This window comes from Hypanus sabinus, chromosome 4, assembly GCF_030144855.1.
Source record: "Hypanus sabinus isolate sHypSab1 chromosome 4, sHypSab1.hap1, whole genome shotgun sequence".
NCBI classification, from domain to species: Eukaryota; Metazoa; Chordata; class Chondrichthyes; order Myliobatiformes; family Dasyatidae; genus Hypanus; species Hypanus sabinus.
Window position 1 is genome coordinate 182,143,580 of NC_082709.1, and position 19,518 is coordinate 182,163,097.

Sequence of the window (19,518 nt, forward strand, 5' to 3'; positions counted from 1 at the left end):
ATAAATGCACAATAAATACCGAGAACATGAGGTGAATAGTCTATGAAGATGAGTCGATAGGTTACGGGACCAGTTCAGTGATGGGGCGAGTTGAAGTTGAGTGAAGTTATCCCCTCTAGTTTAAGGGCCTGATGGTTAAGGGATAATACTGTTTCTAAATCTGATGGTGTGGGTCTTGAGACTCCTGTATCTCCTTTCTGATGGCAGCAGTGAGAAAAAGCCAAGGTCAGGATGTTAAGGGTACCTGACAATGGATGCTACTTTCTTGTGAGCATGTAGATGAGCTTAATGGTAGGAAGGGATTTACCGATGATGGATTAGCCTGTATTCACTACTTTTTGTAGCATTTCCTCTTCAAGGGCATTGGTGTTTCCATACTAGTCCATGATGCAACCAGTCAGAACTTTGTCAAAGTTTTAGATGTCTTGCTGAACCTTCACTAACATCTAAGGAAGTAGAGATGCTGCCGTGCTTCCATCATAATGGCACTGGACCTAGGACAGATCGTCCGAAAAGATAACACTGAGGAATTGAAAGTTGCTGATCCTATCCATCTATTTGGATGTACATGTGACAAATAAAGCTAATCCTTATCTTTATGTTCTTTGGACTATACGTGTGCCCCTCAAGTGCTCTGGTTTCTTCCCATACATGCTGCCTGTTGTCAGATTAACTCTGTTGTGGGTGACAGGAAATACAAAGCTTTGTATAGGGAGGTCAAATTAAGGGAGGATGTGAAAGGAATTTGAGCAGATGGTTGCTTGATGATTGCTGTTGATGTACTCATGTATGGAATGATCTGTATGTTTTTTAGCTTATTGTAGTATATGTGACAATAAACCAATTAGTAATTACCTTACAAATTGCCAAAGATTGTCCTGAATGCTCCTTATTTTATAATCTACAATCTGATGAAACTTTATCTTTTGTTGCACCACTATGATACCCTACCAAGGCAATATGAATTGTCCAATTCTGAAAAGTTTGATATCCATAAGACCATAAGACATAGGAGCAGAATTAGGCTATCAACTCTGCTCTGCCATTCAGGCATAGCAAGCTTTTCACCCCTCCTAAGCCCCACTCCCCGGGCTTCTCCCTGTAACCTTGATGTTGTGTCCAACCAAGAACCTATCAAGCTCTGACTTAAATACACGCGATGACCTGGCCTGAATAGCTGGCTGTGGTAATAAATTCCACAAATTCACCACCCACTGGCTAAAGAAATTTCTCCTCATCTCTGTTTGAAATGGACTCCCCTCTATCCTGATGCTGTGCTCTCCTGTCCTAGACTGCCCCACCATGGGAAACATCCTTTCCACATCTACTCATTCTAGGTGTTACGAACCCCGTAACTGGGTGTCTTACCAGCAAAGATAGAGGCGTCCGTTGGAGTCTGATGATACTATTTTAACAGTATTTATTATTAAAAATACACAATAATAATATCAATGCAAATATACAGATAATATATGTCGTCAATACTAAACCTAGAAGTGCGGGTATAATAATCATCAATAAGAAATAAGCTCTATCGTTGTCTAGGGGACAATGAACTGTCCAATGGAAGTATAAAGTTTGTTTCAGTTCACACAGGCTCCAGTGTTTGTTTGTCGTTGTGTTGCAATTGTTGGAGAGAGAGAGAGAGAGATAGAAGAATGGGAACAGTTACTGCTATTGTTTTTGCCAACCTTCCTTTATGATTTCGATCCGTCGGTGTCTCATTGTTGTGGCCGTTCAAGTATTGACCTCTCCTTTAGTTAAACCGTTCTTCCGTGATGAGCCCGCCACCCAGGCAAGGGAAGAATCACACGAGCTTTCACCGGCTTTCGCTATAAAATGCTGTCACTGGATCTCCTGGTGCATCTGAGGGGTGTTTCCCCAGACCCTACTTTTATCCTCACTCACGGGGTCTCAGATGTCAATCAGGTTGGGATGATGCAATCCCTCAACCAGACCACTCTGGTTGTCCCTGAGGGGTTTCAATGAATAGTACAGTACTCACTACACAATTCCTTCTCCAAGAGACAATAGCAGTAATCAGTGGTTCCGTTCCACTTCTGTTAGGAGACATTCCACCTTGTTGTGTATTCTGTGTGTGTGTCTCTCTCCCATTTCCTGACATGCTGTGTATCTCTCTCATTTCCTAGGTATCAGACCCAAAATAATAACCATCTTGCGATTCTCAAAAAGGGGGTGAGGTGGGCATTGGCGTTTCTGTATCCTTCTGCTCATCAGGTTTGCTCCTCATTCGTAACACCCCCATCCTTCTAAGGATTTTTACCACAGGGAAAAATTAACTACTACAGAGTCTTGCAGAATTTCAGAATCTAACACAATACAAAAGAGTTTTTTTTCACTACAGAGTAATACAGTTATACATTCAATTCAGCATTTAAACATTTAGCGATTACATTGTCACTTCCTTTAATATCTTAATATCTTGTACCTAATAAAATTCCTGTAACATCAGACTCCAATTCAATACCCATTCACTTTTTAATCCTTTTCTTCAGCAAAACAAAACAGAAGAGTTGTGATCTTAGCTTACGTATATGTTACAAAAGGTTAACCAATACATGTGTGATTATTCTGTAGTACATTACAAAAGTTTATGCAAATACTAATCTTTATTTTACTTTTAAACTTAACAGTCAATCTTCCATGGTGTTGACTTTATTACTTACATGCTTTGTCGAAATCCCTTAAAACCAGATCCTGCTATTTAAAGTGGCATTTTTTTTTACCTTCGCCTGTTTTCCACTTAGCTCCCACATGGTCAGCTTGCTTACCAGTGTGAAATAAGCTTTCGCATGCTCCTTTCATAGGAGTTATTTTATCAACAATGTTTTCCAAACTTAGCCCATCTTCTGAACTTCCACACAATTCTTTATTTTTAAGCAAGTCATTAGTTTTACCTTCAGGACCCTTCATTCTATTAGTTTTCAGTTTAATATCTGCAATCGGTCCCTCTTTGTCCAAACAACATTTCAAATTCTGCCTCTTCACAGCACACCCTTGAATAACATTAGCACCTTTACATTCCAAATCAACCTGTAATTGATTCGCAGGCATCTTGGTAACAAGCCATTGTTCATTCAGCCTGGTTACTGCTTCTGACTCCAATCCAGACTTTAAATTTTCTTCATTCACTTTAGGAACTACACTCTTCCCTCTCCCTTCAATAATAATATCCACATCACCACCTTTTATCTCCTCACTAACTTTTAACACACCTTCGAACACAAACAACTGGGAATTCTCACTTCCCACTAGTACCAAGGTTAACCCTTTCTTCACTGAACCAAGTCCATCTGACCCACAAGGACTGCATTCCTTTTTAACTGAATCAGATACCTCAGACTTTTCCTGAATTTCATTACTAGGTTCAGTACCACGTGCATCCACATCTTGAACACACTCAAACGGGACTTCTGCCTCTTCCAGGCTTTCAATACCCATCCCCTTTTCAAATTCTAAGTTCCCCTGATCATCCCAGTTACTCTCTGGGCAACTCCCTTCCGAAGTAAACTCGACCCTACGGGCTGAAACAACCTCATCTGCTATCCCAGCAGACTTCTTCAACATAACAGCATCCTTTTCATCTAGGACTGCCCTCATTTCATTATCAGGAACACATTTAGAATTTTCAACTTCTTCAAGTAGTTCTGTCAAGCAAGACAGATCATCCATGTCCAACCCTGGACCTCCTAACAGCCTTATCTGTTTCTCATTTTTACTCCGTGCCTCTATAAATTTTCTCCTGGCTAAGGGTAGGTTTATCTCCTCTCCTTTACTCTCTTTCACCTCCCTGCTCTCCGTTTTACCATCCCCCAACCCCTCTTGGTACAGGGTCGGTAAAAATGTCTCAGCCAAATCCACACAGGACTCAGTTAAACTGGTCCCTTTCTCAGCTGCCTTTCTTGACATACTGTGAGTGATTGCATATGCGGGATAGATCTTGGAATCTAGGGGCGGGTCCTCAACACTTACAGGCTGGCTCGTCAGCTTCATTACTGACCAAACCTCACCACCAGCTAAATCGTTACCCAGAAGGACGTCCACGTCAGTTCTCGGAAATTCTGATCGCACCCCTATTTCAACTGGTCCAGATACCAGCTCACAATTTATAATGATCCTACGCAAAGGCACAGCTTCTGTCCCTTTTCCTATGACTCTCAAAGCTACCTCTCCCGTCTCAGAACCAAAATTTAGTACCTTACTGAGAATCAATGACTGCTCAGCTCCAGTATCTCTCCAGATCTGCAATGGAACTGGTGTTTCTCCCTCTTTCACAGACACGGTCCCTTCTGAAATAAATTTCTCACGCCCCTCTTGTATTCAATCTACCTAGGGCTTTCTTGTTGATTTACTGATCAACACAATACACCCTGTAGGGACTGCTGCTTTCCCTTTTCCTGTTTCCTTCCTCGGAGCAAAGCACTTAGATGCAATATGACCCACCTTTCCACAATTAAAACAGGTCAAGCCAGGAACCCTCCTGCCATCTTACCTTTCTTCCTCCTTATTTTTACCACTAGCTCCCAGCTGAATTTCTACCTCAGCCGGCGGGCTTTCTCTACCATTCCTACAGTCTTTCTGGTAACTCTTATTCGAGGAAAACTTTGTCTTGTGGGTTAGGACATATTCATCTGCGAACCTGGCAAATTCGGATATGGACTTATTCGGCTTCTCATTCAAATACATCTGGATATCATCCGAAACACAACCTTTAAATTCCTCAATCAGAATCAACTCCCTGAAATGCCGAAAATCCTCTTCCACCCTTTCTGCCGCACTCCAACGATCCAAGAGCACACCCTTCTCATAGGCAAACTCTGCATATGTCTGACTCCACACTTTCTTTAAATTTCTGAACTTTTGTCTATAGGTCTCAGATACCAATTCGTAGGCCTGAAGAATGGCCTGTTTTACTTCCTCGTAATCCTCATACTCCTCCTCCTCCACAGACAACGCCACATATGCCTGTTGTGCCTTCCCTTTTAACACGCTTTGTAACAATGTCACCCACTGATCTCTGGGCCACTTCTGATTCACTGCCACCTTTTCAAAATGCAAGAAATAACTATCAACATCCGCCTCCTTGAACAGAGGTACTAACCTAAACTCCCGACTAACGTTAAACCGCTCCTCTCGGTCTGACCCTTGAGCTCTTCGCTCTTGCCTTAACTTCTCCATGTCCCGCTCATGTTGCCTCTGTTTCTCCTTCTCCTCATACTCTCTCTGCTTTTCAGCTCTTTCCTTCTCCTTTTCAGCTGCTTCCAGCTGTTTTAACTTAATTTCATGTTCCAAACTTAAGTTTTCCAACTCTAACTGAGCCGTCCCAATAACTGGTACCTTTTCAGGGATATTTTCCAATACCTCAGCTGAAAACACATTCTTCTCAATATAATACTGAGTTATGGCCCTCTGCCTCTCCCACTTTTTCATTGATGACCTCATCTCTGCGAGATTTAGTCCTTTCGCAATATTTACCAAGTCCAACTTTGTGGCCCCCTCTAGCGCCTTCAAAGTCGGGTTTTGTGTAAATTCGTCTACGTCCATCTTTGCTGGTTCCCATCTGGCTATCCACGCAACCAGATCCAAGTTTGGACTTAAAAGCCCGATTCACTGGCCCTTCAATTTGGTATCAAATCCCAAGACGAGGTCCCAAGTTGTTATGAACCCCGTAACTGAGTGTCTTACCAGCAAAGATAGGAGGAGCCGTTGAAGTCTGATGATACTATTTTTAACAGTATTTATTAGTAAAAATACACAAAAATAATATCAATGCAAATATACAGATAATATACGTCATCAATACGAAACGTGAAAGTGCGGGTATAATAATCATCAATAAGAAATAAGCTCTATCGTTGTCTAGGGGATAATGAATTGTCTGATGGAAATATAAAGTTCGTTTCAGTTCACATAGGCTCCAGTGTTTGTTTGTCGCTGTGTTGCAATTGTTGGAGAGAGAGAAAGATAGAAGAATGGGAACAGTTACTGCTATTGTTTTTGCCAACCTTCCTTTATGATTTCGATCCGTCGGTGTCTCATTGTTGTGGACGTTCAAGTATGGCCTCTCCTTTACCTAAACTGTTCTTCCATGATGAATCCACCACCCAGGCAAGGGAGGACGCACACGAGCTCTCACCGGCTTTCGCTATAAAACGCTGTCACTGGATTTCTAGCGTTTCTCCTGGTGCGTCTGAGGGGTGTTTCCCCAGACCCTACTTTTATCCTCACTCACAGGGTCTCGGATGTCAATCAGGTTGGGATGATGCAATCCCTCAACCAGACCACTCTGGTCGTCCCTGAGGGGTTTCAATGAATAGTACAGTACTCAGTACACAATTCCTTCTCCAAGACACAGTAGCAGTAACCAGTGGTTCCGTTCCGCTTCTGTTAGGAGACATTCCACCTTGTTGTGTATTCTGTGTGTGTGTATCTCTCTCATTTCCTGACATGCTATGTATCTCTCTCATTTCCTGGGTATCAGACCCGAAATAATAACGATGTTGCGATTCTCAAAAAGGGTGGGGGGGGGGGGGCAGGCATTGGCGATTCTGTACCCTTCTGCCCTTCAGGTTTGCTTCTCATTCGTAACATAAGCATTTAACCATTTGAAAGGCTTCAATGAGATTCCCCCCTCATCACTCTAAATTCCAGTGAGTACAGACCAGAGCCATCAAACTTTCCTCATATGATAACCCTTTCATTCCCAGCATCATCCTTGTGAACCTCCTCTGAACCCTCTCCAATGCCAGCAGATCTTTTCCTAGATGAGTATCCCAAAACTGTTCACAATACTCAAGGTGAGGCCTCACCAGTGCCTTATAAAATGTTAACATCACATCCCTGCTTTTGTATTCTAGACCTCTTGAAATGAATGCTGACATTGTATTTGCTTCCCTCACCACTGACTCTACCTGCAAATTAACCTTATGGGTGTTCTGCACACAGGGTCCCAAGTCCCTTTGCAACTCAAATTTTTGGAATTTCTCCCCATTTAGAAAACAGTCTGCACATTTATTTCTACTACCAAAGTCCACGGATATGCATTTTCCAACATTGTATTTCATTTGCCAATCTCTTGCCCATTCTCCTAATCTATCTAAGTCCTGCAGCCTGTTTCCTCAGCACTACCTGCTTCTCCACCAATTTTTGTTTCATCTGCAAACTTGGCAACAAAGCCACCTATTTCGTTATCTAAATCATTGATACCCTGCATAAAAAGAAGTAGGCACAAGATTGACCCCTACAGAAAACCATTAGTCACTGGCAGAAAAAGATCCTTTTATTCCCATTTGCTGCCTCCAATATATCAGCCAGTGCTCTAATCATGCCAGTACCTCTCCTGTAATACCATGGACTCTTATCTTGGTAAACAGCCTCATGTGTGGCACCTCGTCAAAGGCTTTCTGAAAGTCCAAATATACAACATCCACTGCATCCCCTTAATCTATCCTATGTGTAAATTCCTCAAAGAATTTCAATATATCTGCTAGGCAAGATTTTCCCTTAAGGAAACCATGCTGACTTTGTCCTATCTTGTCCTGAGTCACCAAGTACCCCATAAGCTCATCCTTATCAATTCACTCCAACATCTTCAGGCTAACTGGTCTATAATTTCCTTTCTGCTGCCTTTCTCCTTTCTTAAATACTGGAATGACATTTTTAATTTTCCAGTCCTCTGGCACCATGCCAGAGTCCAATGAATTTTGAAAGATCATTACTGCTGCCTCCACAATTTCTACCAATACCTCTTTCAGAATCCTAGGGTGCAGTTCATCTCATCCTTGTGACTTATGTACCTTTAGGTCTTTTAGCTCTTTGAGCACCTTCTCCTTTGTAATAGTAAATGTAATCACTTCTCTTCCCTCACACCCTTCAACATCTGGCACACTGCTAGTGTCTTCCACAGTGAAGATTAATGCAAAATACTCACTTAGTTTATTTGCCAAACCTTGGCCACTTTTATTATTTCTCTGGCCTCATTTTCTAATAGTCCTATCTCCACGCTCATCTGTCTTTTATTTTTTACATCCTTGAAAAAGCTTTTACTACCCAGTTTGATATCGCTTGCTACATTGTTTTCATATTTTATCTTTTCCCTCTGAATGATTCTTTTAGTTGCTCTCTGTAGGGTTCTAAAAGCTTCCCAATCCTCTGCTTTCCCACTATTTTTTGCTTTGTTGTATGCCCTCTTTTTTGTTTTTACATTAGCTTTGACTTCCCTTATCAGCCATGTTGTAATAATTTGCCATTTGAGTATTTCTTCATTTTTGGACTACATCTATCCTACTCTTTCCTCATTTTTCCCAGAAACTCATGCCATTGCTTCTGTGCTGTCATCACTGCCAGCATCTCCTCCCAGTTTACTTTGGCCATCTCCTCTCTCATACCAGTCTAATTTCCTCTACTCCACTGAAACTCTGCTACGTCAGACTTCACTTTCTCCCTATCAAATTCCAAGTTGAACTCAATCATATCGTAATCACTGCCTTCTATGAACTCTTTTACTTTAAGCTTCCTAATCTCCTCCGGCTCATGGCATAACACCCAGTCCAGTATAACTGATCCCCTGGTAAGCTCGACAACAAACTGCTCTAAAAAGCCATCTCACAGGCATTCAACAAACTCACTCTTTTGAAATCCATTTCCAACCTGATTTTCCCAATTGACTTGCATGTTGAAATCTTCCATTACTATCATTACATTGCCCTTTGGACATGCCTTTTCTACTTCCTTTTGTAACCTTTTGTGGTCCACATCCCAACTAATGTTGGGAGGCCTGTATATAACTGTCATTAGGGTCCTTGCAGTTTCTTAACTCAACCCACAAGGGTTCAACATCTTCCGATCCTATGTGACATCTTTCTGCTGACTCTTTACCAGCAGAGCCTGCCACCTCCTCTGCCTACCTTCCTATCCCTCTGATACAACATGCAACCTTAGACATGTAGCTCCCAACTACAACCATCCTTCAGCCACGATTCTTGAATAGTGCAACAAGATTACCCACCTTATTTCCTATACTCCGTGCATTGAGATATAACACTTTGAGGTCTGTATTTGCTACTCTTTTTGATTCTGTATGACTGGCTGGTGGCGCAGTGACATCAGTGCCGGCCTACAGAGCAAAGGTTCCCAAGTTTGAATCCAGTTGGGCCGCTCCCGGACACGCTTCCCATTCATGCCGGCTTGAGTGTCAAGCTCGCAACTTAGACCTCATGAAAAAAAAACACTGTGCTGTGAGAAGCATGCGGGGGACCACTCACTGAATTTTTCCTCCAAGACAACCACTTGAGAAAAAAAGTGGTCGCTGAGGCTCTGGCAGAATATGGCGCACACAAAATAAAATCACTAATGCACTGACGCTCACCCTGCTGGCTATAATTATGTCCTATCATCTGCCTGCCTTTCCTGACGGTCTGACTGCACACTATCCTTGCTTTTTTACCATCCATCCTATCCTGAGTCCCATCACTCCGGTTCCTAACCCCCTGCAAAATCAGTTTAAACCCTCCCCAACAGCTCTAACAAACCTGCCCACAAGAATATTGGTCCCCATGGGTTCAGGTGCAACCGGTCATTTTTGAACAGGTCATACCTCCCCCAGAAGAGATCCCAATGATCCAAGAGCCTGAAACCCTGCCCCCAGCACCAGCTTCTTAGCCACACATCAATCTGCCAAATCATCGTGCTTCTACCCTCACTGGTGTGTGGCACAGGCAGCAATCCAGATGTCCAATGATAGTTTCTAACTAGCTCATATAAGACAATTCAATGGTTCCCTATTCCGATAAGATGGATTCTTGACCTCACAATCTACCTCATTATAGTTTTGCCCCTTATTGTCCACCTGCACTGTACCTTCTCTGGGACTGTAACACTTCATTCTGTATTGTGTAACTGTTCTCCCTTGTACTCCCTCAATGCACTGATGTTATGAATTGGTCTGACTGAACAGTCTGCAGGACGCGTTTTTCACTGTACCTTGACACACAGTAATACCAAACCAACTCACCAATTCAATTTAGCAATTTCCAAAGATATTTCATTGGTTCAGAACCAGGTTTATTATCACCAACATATGTCATGAATTTTGTTGTTTTACGGCAGTAATACATAGCAATAAAAACTATAAATTACAGTAAGAAGTATATATAAAAATAAATATGTGGTACAAAAAGAGGAGAAAAATAGTGAGGTATGAAAAATCAGTGTGACATGGGTCCACTGTCCATTCATAAATCTGATGGGTGATGGGAAGAAGCTATTCCTGAACTGTTGAGTGTTTGTCTTCAGGCTCCTGTACCTGATAGTAGCAAGGAGAAGAGGCCATGTCCTGGGTGATGGGAGTCCTTAGTGTTGGATGTTGCTTTACTGAGGCATCACCCTTTGAAGTTGTCCTCAATGCTGGAGAGGCTAGAGCACATATTGGAGCCAGTTGAGTTTACAACTTTTGGCAGGTTTTTCCAATCCCGTGCAGTGGCATCACCATATTAGATGGTGATGCAACCAGTTAGAATGCTCTTCATGGTCAATTTAAAGAAACTGAGCCTTTTAACCCTTCGGCAAGTTTCATGTGCTCCAAGAGTTAAATTCTGATGATAAATCTGATCACAACAGGAAGTGCAGCAGACACATCCAACCATCCATGTAAACCTCTGCTCTCTTTACCACATTGCAGGAGTGCTGAATGAAGTTAGAGCCTGCATCAAGAAATTATGTAATGAGCAATAAACCAATTGTTTGGAATCAAAAGACCTCGCCTGGGGTCTCAGGGCTGGGTGTGTCTGTACTTGTATTGACCCTCACCCCAGCTCTCCTTCTCTGCTACCTGTCCCACACCCCTCCCATGGTGCTCCACCCTTGCCCTTCTGAACATCCTTTGCTCCAGTCAGATTTAGAGAGCCATTCTCTGCTCCACATTGACAAATACAGTACTGTGCAACATGTTTAGGCATCCTAGCTATATACTAAATATCAGAATCAGAATCATGCTTTATATCATTGGCATATGTCAGGAAATCTGTTAACAGTTCAATGCAGTACATTATAAGTAAATATAGAACTACATGTGCCTAAAACTTATGCATGTACTGTACATTAGAGAGCTTTCTGATAGGCTGCATCACTGCTTTACATGGAGGCTCCAATACACAAGATCACAAGAGGTTTGCAGACTCAGCCTCCTCCTTCATGGGCACAATCTCCCCCCACTTTGAGGACATCATTGAGACATGCTGTGTCTCAAGAAAGCAGCATCCACCACTAAAGACCCTGGACCCGCCCTCTTTTCATCACCACCATCAGAGAAGAGGTACCGAGCCTGAAGGCCCACACTCAACGTTTTAGGGTCAGCTGCTTCCTCCCCATCATTAGATTTCTGAATGCTCCATGAACCCATGGATACTAACTCATTAACAAGAGAAAACCTGCAGATGCTGGAAATCAAGCAACACACACAAAATGCTTGGAGGAACTCAGCAGGCCAGGCAGCGTCTATGGAAAAGAGTAGAGTTGACATTTCAGCCCCCCCCCCTTCACCATTTCCCATCCCTTGCCCACCCATCGCCTCCCTCTGGTGCTCCTTCCCCTTTTTCTTCCTTCCATGGCCTTCTGTCTCTTTCACCAATCAACTTCCCAGCTCCTTACTTCATCCCTCCTCCTCCAGGTTTCACCTTTCATCTTGTGTTTTTCTCTCCCCTCCCCCCACCTTTTAAATCTACTTCACAGCCTTTTTTTTTCTCTCCAGTCCTGCTGAAGGGTTTCGGCCCGAAATGTTGATTGTACTTTTTTTTCTTAGATGCTGCCTAGCCTGCTGAACACTACTTCATTATTCCACTTGGTAATGTTAGAGGGTATTCAGTGTATCCGTTCAGACTGGCGCTACAGAGTTTTCTGCGGAAGATGGACCATCTCCACACATTATCAACATCTCTACAGTTAGCATCCTTTCAACATTTATGTTCCTGGGCAATCAAGATTTCAAAGGACCCCATGTGGGAAAACCATATCTCCTTCATTAACAAAAAGGCTTGACAGAGGATGTACTTCTTGTGGCAGTTGGTAAAACCCCATCTTCCCCAGAACACATTGGTGCAATTCCACACTGGCATCACAGAGAACATCCTCACATCAGCCATTACTGTCTGAAAGGGTGCAATATCCTCTCACAATATACAAAATCAACAGCAAACTGTTAGGTCAGCAGAAAAGGTCACTGGCTTCAGTCTTCTGGTCACTGCAGGACTTGCCACAGAACATAAAACAACACAGTTCCTTTGGTGTTGTGCTGAACTGGTAATTAAATGCCTAACTAACTTAATTCCTTCTACCTACACAACATCTTAAATGAACCTAATGTGGATGGCATGGTAATATTGGTTTGCTTGAACCAGTTGCGCCAGAGGACCTGGTTCTGTGCTGTAGTCATACAGTGCAGTTACTCAAATGGAGCAAGATGTTCTCCTAAGAGCTGGTCTCTTGGTAAGTCCCCAGGTGGCTGTAGAAGTTGATCTGGGATCCACATAAATGGGATGTTAGGGTGGATTCTCTTAATGAGAATGTCTGTACATGACATTGTTTAACATGGGGAGCCTCGTGGACAGGTGGTCTGTGACAGATTGGGGCCAGGTTCTGTGTTGTATGATTCTATAATCTGTTCTAATCCCCTGACTCACACCAGTTAATACCCTGTGAATACCCTATGTTTCACAAAGTGACCTGAAAGTAATTTTTATTGTAGCTTACTCCTAAATAAAACAATGTCCCATTGCATAACATTGAAAATATAAACAAAGTGATGCAATTCAGTTATCAGAGCCTCTTCTTTTTCACCAAGTTTTTTCAGCATCTAGGCGAAGGCATTATAAATTCCCGGCAGGATTTCACAATGACCACCAGCCTGAACATGTGGCAGGCTTCAAGTTCCCAGAGCATAAACACGCTCTCTGTTTCCCTAATCGAATCAGATTAACTTGTCAGGATATCAAGAGAGCTGCATTGCATTTAATTCTTCACAGCTTCTTTGATTCTATCAATGATCTCACTTCAAGTGCGGGCTGCATATCAGAGTATAGACTTGCTTTGGCCCCACACTGTTGACAATGTTGGCATTGCCACCCACAATTCAAGATTCACAATTCAAGATTAGGGTCATAGAGTCAAAAAAAATCTACAGCACAGAAACAGGCACTTCAGCCCATCTATTATGGGCTGTACCATTTAAACTGCCTAGCCCTGTTAACCTGCATCCAGATGAAAGCCCTCCATAATCCTCCCACCAATGTGCCCACTCAAACTTCTTTTAAACGTTGAAATCAAGCTTACATCCTTCACTTGCTCTGGTAGCTCGTTCCACCCACTGAGTGAAGAAGTTTCCTATCTTGATGCCCTTAAGTGTTTCACCTTTCACCCTTAAGCCTATGGCCTGTGGTTGTAGTCTCACCCAACCTTAGTGGAAAAAGCTAGCTTGCACTTACCCTACCTATACCCCTCATAATTTGTATCAAATCACCCTCAATCTTCTAAGTTTGAGGAAATAAAGTTCAAACCTATTCAATCTTTCCATATAACTCAGGTCCTCCAGTCCTGGCAAGATTCTTGTAAATTTTATCTGTGCTCTTTCAATATTATGTATATCTTTCCTGGTAACTTCCTTGAAAAATTCTTTAAGATTGGTTTGGCATGAGCTGCTACACATAATGCCATGCTGACTATCCCTAATCGGTCCCTGTCTATCCAAATAGTTCCCTTAGAACACCTTCCTATAACTTTCTCACTACTGAAGTCAGGCTCACAGGCCTATAATTTTCTGCTTTATTCTTAGAGCCTTTCTTAAACAGCAGAACACCATTAGCTATTCTCCAATGATCTGGAGCTTCTCTTATCACTAAAGATGATTTAAACATCTCTGCTAGGGCTGCGGAAATTTCTGCACTTGCCTCCCGTATGGTCTGAGTAAACAGCCTATCAGGCCCTGGTGATTTGTCCACCCGAGTTTACTTCAAGTCAGCAAACACCTCCTCCTCGGTGATCTTCAAAGATTCCATGACCTTGCTGCTGCTTTCCCTCATTTCTATAGACTCTCTGCCTATCTCCTGAATGCAAGAGATCTAGTTAAGAGGAGTTCACCAGGATGATTCCAGAGCTGATGGGGTTAGATAATGAGGAGAGATTGAGTCGCCTGGGACTATACTCGCTGGATTCAGAAGAATGAGAGGAGATCTTATCGTAACATATAAAATCATGAAAGGGATAGATAAGATAGAGGCAGGAAAGTTGTTTCCACTGGTAGGTGAGACTAGAACTATGAGACAATGCCTCAAGATTCAGGTGAGTAGATTTAGGATGGAGATGAGGAGGAACCGCTTTTTCCAGAGAATGGTGAATCTGTGGAATTCTCTGCCTAATGAAGCAGTGTAGGCTACCTCAGTAAATATATTTAAAACAAGTCTGGATAGATTTTTGCATAGTAGGGGAATTAAGAGTTATGGGGAAAAGGCAGGTAGGTGGAGTTGAATCCACGGACAGATCAGCCATGACCTTATTGGATGGTGAAGCAGGCTTGATGGGCCAGATGGCCTACTCCTGCTCCTATTTTTAAATAAATAAACTAAATAATTTCATGCCTTCTTTTAACCTTCCTGACTTCTGTCTTAAGGATTCTCTTACGTTTCTTATACTCCTCAAATAACTCATTTGTTCCTACTTGCCTATACCTGCGAAGCACCTCCTTTATTTCATAACTAGGGCCTCAATATTTCTTGAAATCCAAAGTTCCCCAAACCTGTTATCCTTGCCTTTTATTATGACAGACACTTACAAGATCTGTATTGTCAAAATTTCACTTTTGAATGCCTCCTGCTTACCAAGTACACTTTTTCCAGGAAACAGCCTGTCGCAATCCACACTTGGCAGATTCTTTCTGACACCATCAAAATTGGCTTTTCTCCAATTTAGAATGTAGCCGGAGGACCAGATTTATACTTTTCTATAATTACCTTGAAACTAATGCTATTATGATCACTAGATACAAAATATTTGCCTTCTCCAACCTCTGTCACCTGCCCTGTAACATTCCTTAATAAGAGTTCAAGTATCGCATACTGTCTTGTTGGGACTTCTATGTACTGATTACAGAAACTTCCCTGAGCACATTTGACAAGCTCTATCTTATCTAGTCCTTTCACAGTATGGGAATCCTTTGGAAAATTCAAATCACTTTTTATCAAAAGGATCTGGGAGTACAGGTTCATAAATAATTGAAGGTAGATAGGGTCATTTTGGTACGTTTGCCTTCATAAATCAAAGTATTAAGCACAGGAGATGGGATTTTATGATTTATTTGTATAAACTGCCTAAGTTGGAGTATTGAGTGCTTTATTATTCACCTATCTATAAGAAAGGTGTAAATAAGTTTGAAAGAGTACAGAGGAAATTTGAAAGGATGTTGCCAGGACTGAAGGCCTGAGTTAAAATGAAAAATTGAGTAGCTTAGGACTTTATACCTTGGAATATATAAGATTGAGGGGAGATTTGACTGAGGTATACAAAATTATGAGGGGTATTGATATGGTAGCTTTATTTCGATGTTTAACAGAAATTTGGATGGGTACATGGATGATAGGGCTATGGAGGGCTGTACTCCTGGTGCACATTAATGGGAATAAGCAGTTTAAATGGTTCGGCACAAACTTGATAGGCAGAAGGGCCTGTTTCTGTGTTGTACTCTTCTATGACTCTATCACAATCTTACGTTTCTTGCCAATCTGCAATCTCTCCACAAATTTGTTCCTCTAAATCCCAGTGGACTATAACACAGCCCATTAATATAGTCATATCTTTCTATTTCTCAGTTCCACCCATTAAGTCTCAATAGATGATTTCTTTAGTCTGTCCTGACTGAGCACTGCCATGACATTTTCCCTGACTAGTAACACTGCCATCCTCTTCAATCCTTCCTGCTGTATCACATCTAAAACCACAGAACTTGGTGATATTGAGCTGCCAGTCCTGCCTCTCCTAAAATTAAGTCTCACTGATGGTTACAATATCATAATTCTATGTGTTGACCCCTGCCCTGAGATCATTTGCCTTTCCTATGATACTTCTAGCTTTGAAATATACACAGCTCAGAACCTTAGTTCCAGCATGCTCAGCCTTTTGATTCCTGACTTAGTCTGAGGTCTCCACACCTCGCCACTGTCTGTTCTGGAACTCTGCTGCCCATCCCTCTGCCTCCCTGCAAAGACTGCTTTATTGCCTTTCATCAGCACACATGCGGACCATCACCTTGTCAAGGTGGACAGGCTTGCAAGTTCCTGAGATCCCAAGTCATGATGAGGCTTTCCACTTCAGGACATCTGAGATATCCTCCATCTTTTGGGAAATGTGGCACCCGCCCCCTCCCCCCACACTGATTTTGATGAAGCCTTCACACATATCTCCTCTATTTCTGCCTTTACCATATCCACACCCCTGCACCACCCCCCCGACACCCACACACACACTGATAGCAGGGACAGGGTTTCCCTTGTTCTTGCCTACCACCCACTAATCTATTTATCCAACATAGCACTTTCTGTATCTTCTTCCATCTCCAGTGGGATTCCACCATCAGGCACAATTCCTCTCCCCTCAGCTTTTCACTGCGTTCACTCCCTCCATGACTTCCATTCTTCCTCATCCCTCCCTACTGAACAGCCTCCACTTAGCAACTGTGCTCAGCATTACATCTGCCCTTACACTTTGTCCCTCACCACCATTCAGAGTTCGGAACAGTCCTACCGGTAGAGGAAGTACTCCACCTGTAAATCATTTATTACATCTGTTATTCCTACCACAGCCTCCTTTACATTGGTGAGATCTGACATAATTAGGAAATTACTTTGCCGAGCACCTTCTCACCATCTATTATTCCGTCTAGGATCTCACATATCCCATTCCCACTTTGATGTGTCTGTATCCTTTACGGCAAAATTGCTTCACCCCTAGCATGGTGGCTCAGAATTACCAGAGGCTGCAGAGGGTTGTAGACTACATTATAAGCCAAACCTTCCCACCACTGAGAACATCTTCAAGAGACACTACCTCAAGAAGCCAGTTTCCATCACGAAGAACTCTCACCAACAGGAAGATGCCACCTCCTTGTTACTACCATCAGGGAAAGGAACAGACCAGAAGGCCTGGAACCTGAAGACCCAGAGTTGAAATTACAATAGAGCTTCTTCTCCTCCACCACCAGGTTTCTGAACGGTCTGAGAATGCATGAACACCACCTCATTATTCAATTCTTCTGCACTATTCTATAGTTCTATAAATTCTATAATTTTTGGTAATTTTATGAACTTGCACTCTACAAGGTAACAAATTTCATGCCATATAAAGTGCTAATAAAAACATACAGCCCCCTTGAAAGTATTCATGTTTTATAGTTTTACAACATTGAATCACAATGGATTTAATTTGGCTATTTTTGACACTGATCAACAAAAAAAGACTTTCATGTCAAAGCGAAAACAGATCTGTACAAAGTGATCTAAATTAATTTCAAATATAAAGCACAAAATAATTGATTGCATAAGTATTCACCCCCTTCAAGTCAGTATTTAGTAGATGCGCCTTTGGCAGCAATTACAGCCTTGAGTCTGTGTGGATGTAAATAGGTCTCAAACAGCTTTGCACATCTGGACCCTGAAATTTTCCCCATTCTTCTTTGCAAAACTGCTCAAGCTCTGACAGATTGCATGGTGATCGTGAGTAAACAGCCCTTTTCAACTCCAGCCACAAATACTCAATTGGATTAAGCTCTGGACTCTGACTTGGCCACTTCAGGACATTAACTTAGTTGTTTTTAAGCCATTCTTGTGTAGCTTTGGCTTTCTGCTTGGGATCATTGTCTTGCACGAAAACAAATCTTCACCCAGGCCGTATTTCTCTTGCAGACTGCTTCAGGTTTTCCTCCAGGACTTCCCTGTATTTTGTTGCATTCTTTTTACCTTCTACCTTCACAAACCTTTCAAGGACTGCTGCACTGAAGCATCCCCACAACATGATGCAACAAGCACCATGTTTCACGGTAGGGATGTTGTGTTTTTGAAGATGTGCAGTGTTTGGTTACGCCAAACATAGCATTTAGTCTGATGGACCTAAAAGCTGAATTTTGGTTTCTTCGGACCATAGAACCTCCTTTCAGCAGTTGACTTCAGACTCTCCCACAAACTTTATAGCTGAGATTTTATGTGAATTTTTTTCAACAATGGCTTTCTCTTTGCCACTGCCCCCATAAAGCTGCAGCTGGTGAGACACTGGGGTAACAGTTGTTGTATGTGCAGTCTCTCCCACCTCAGCCACTGAAGCTTGAAACTCCTCCAGAGTTGTCATAGGTTTCTTGGTGGCCTCCCTCACTAGTTCCCCTCTTGCACAATCACTCAGTTTTTGAAGGCGGCCTACTCTAGGCAGACTTACAACTGTGCTATATTCTTTCCATTTCTTGATGATTGACTTAACTGAGTACCAAGGGATAATCAGTAACTTGGAAATTTTCTTTTATCCATCTCCTGACTTGTGTTTTTCAACAACCATATAACCATATATAACCATATGACAATTACAGCACGGAAACAGGCCATCTTGGCCCTTCTAGTCCGTGCCGATGCTTACACTCACCTTGTCCCACTGGCCCACACTCAGCCCATAACCCTCCATTCCTTTCCTGTCCATATACCTATCCAATTTTACTTTAAATGACAATACTGAACCTGCCTCTACCACTTCTACTGGAAGCTCATTCCACACAGCTACCACTCACTGAGTAAAGAAATGCCCCCTCATGTTACCCTTAAACTTTTGCCCCCTTTCTTTCTGCAGAACTGCTTGGAGTGTTCTTTTGTCTTCATGGGGTAACTTTCGTTAGGATACTGACTCACCAGCAGTTGGACCTTCCAGAGAAAGGTGACTTTTACTACAATCAGTTGAAGCACCAAAAACAGATCTCCATTTAACTAATAACACACACAAAATGTTGGTGGAATGCAGCAGGCCAGGCAGCATCTATAAGGAAAAGCACTGTCGACGTTTTGGGCTGAGACCCTTCGTCAGGACTAACTGAAAGGAGAGATACTAAGAGATTTGAAAGTAGTGGGGGTAGGGGGAAATGCAAAATGATAGGATAAGACTGGAGGGGTGGGATGAAGCTAAGAGCTGGAAAGGTGATTGACGAAAGTGATACAGAGCCGAAGAAGGGAAAGGATCAAGGGACGGGAGGCTTTGGGAGAAAGAAAGGGGGAGAAGGGGAGCACCAGAGGGGGATGGAGAACAGGCAGGGTGATGGGCAGAGAGAGAGGAAAAAACAAACAACTATATATGTCAGGGATGGGGTAAGAAGGGGAGGAAGGGCATAAGCGGAAGTTAGAGAAGTCAATGTTCATGCCATCAGGTTAGAGGCTACCCAGCCAGTATATAAGGTGTTGTTCCTCCAACCTGAATGTGGATTCATTTTGA

General features: G+C 42.4%; 1 protein-coding gene across 1 annotated transcript in view; it reads right to left on the reverse strand.

Annotated features, from left to right (window-relative positions):
- Positions 1-1,480: 1,480 nt before the first annotated feature.
- LOC132393550 (L-asparaginase 1-like) overlaps positions 1,481-19,518 on the reverse strand; it is a 116,375-nt gene continuing 98,337 nt past the window's right edge. Inside the window, exon 14 of the transcript XR_009511934.1 lies at positions 1,481-2,270. The gene's annotated coding sequence lies outside the window, so the exon portion shown is untranslated. The remainder of the gene's footprint in view (positions 2,271-19,518) is intronic.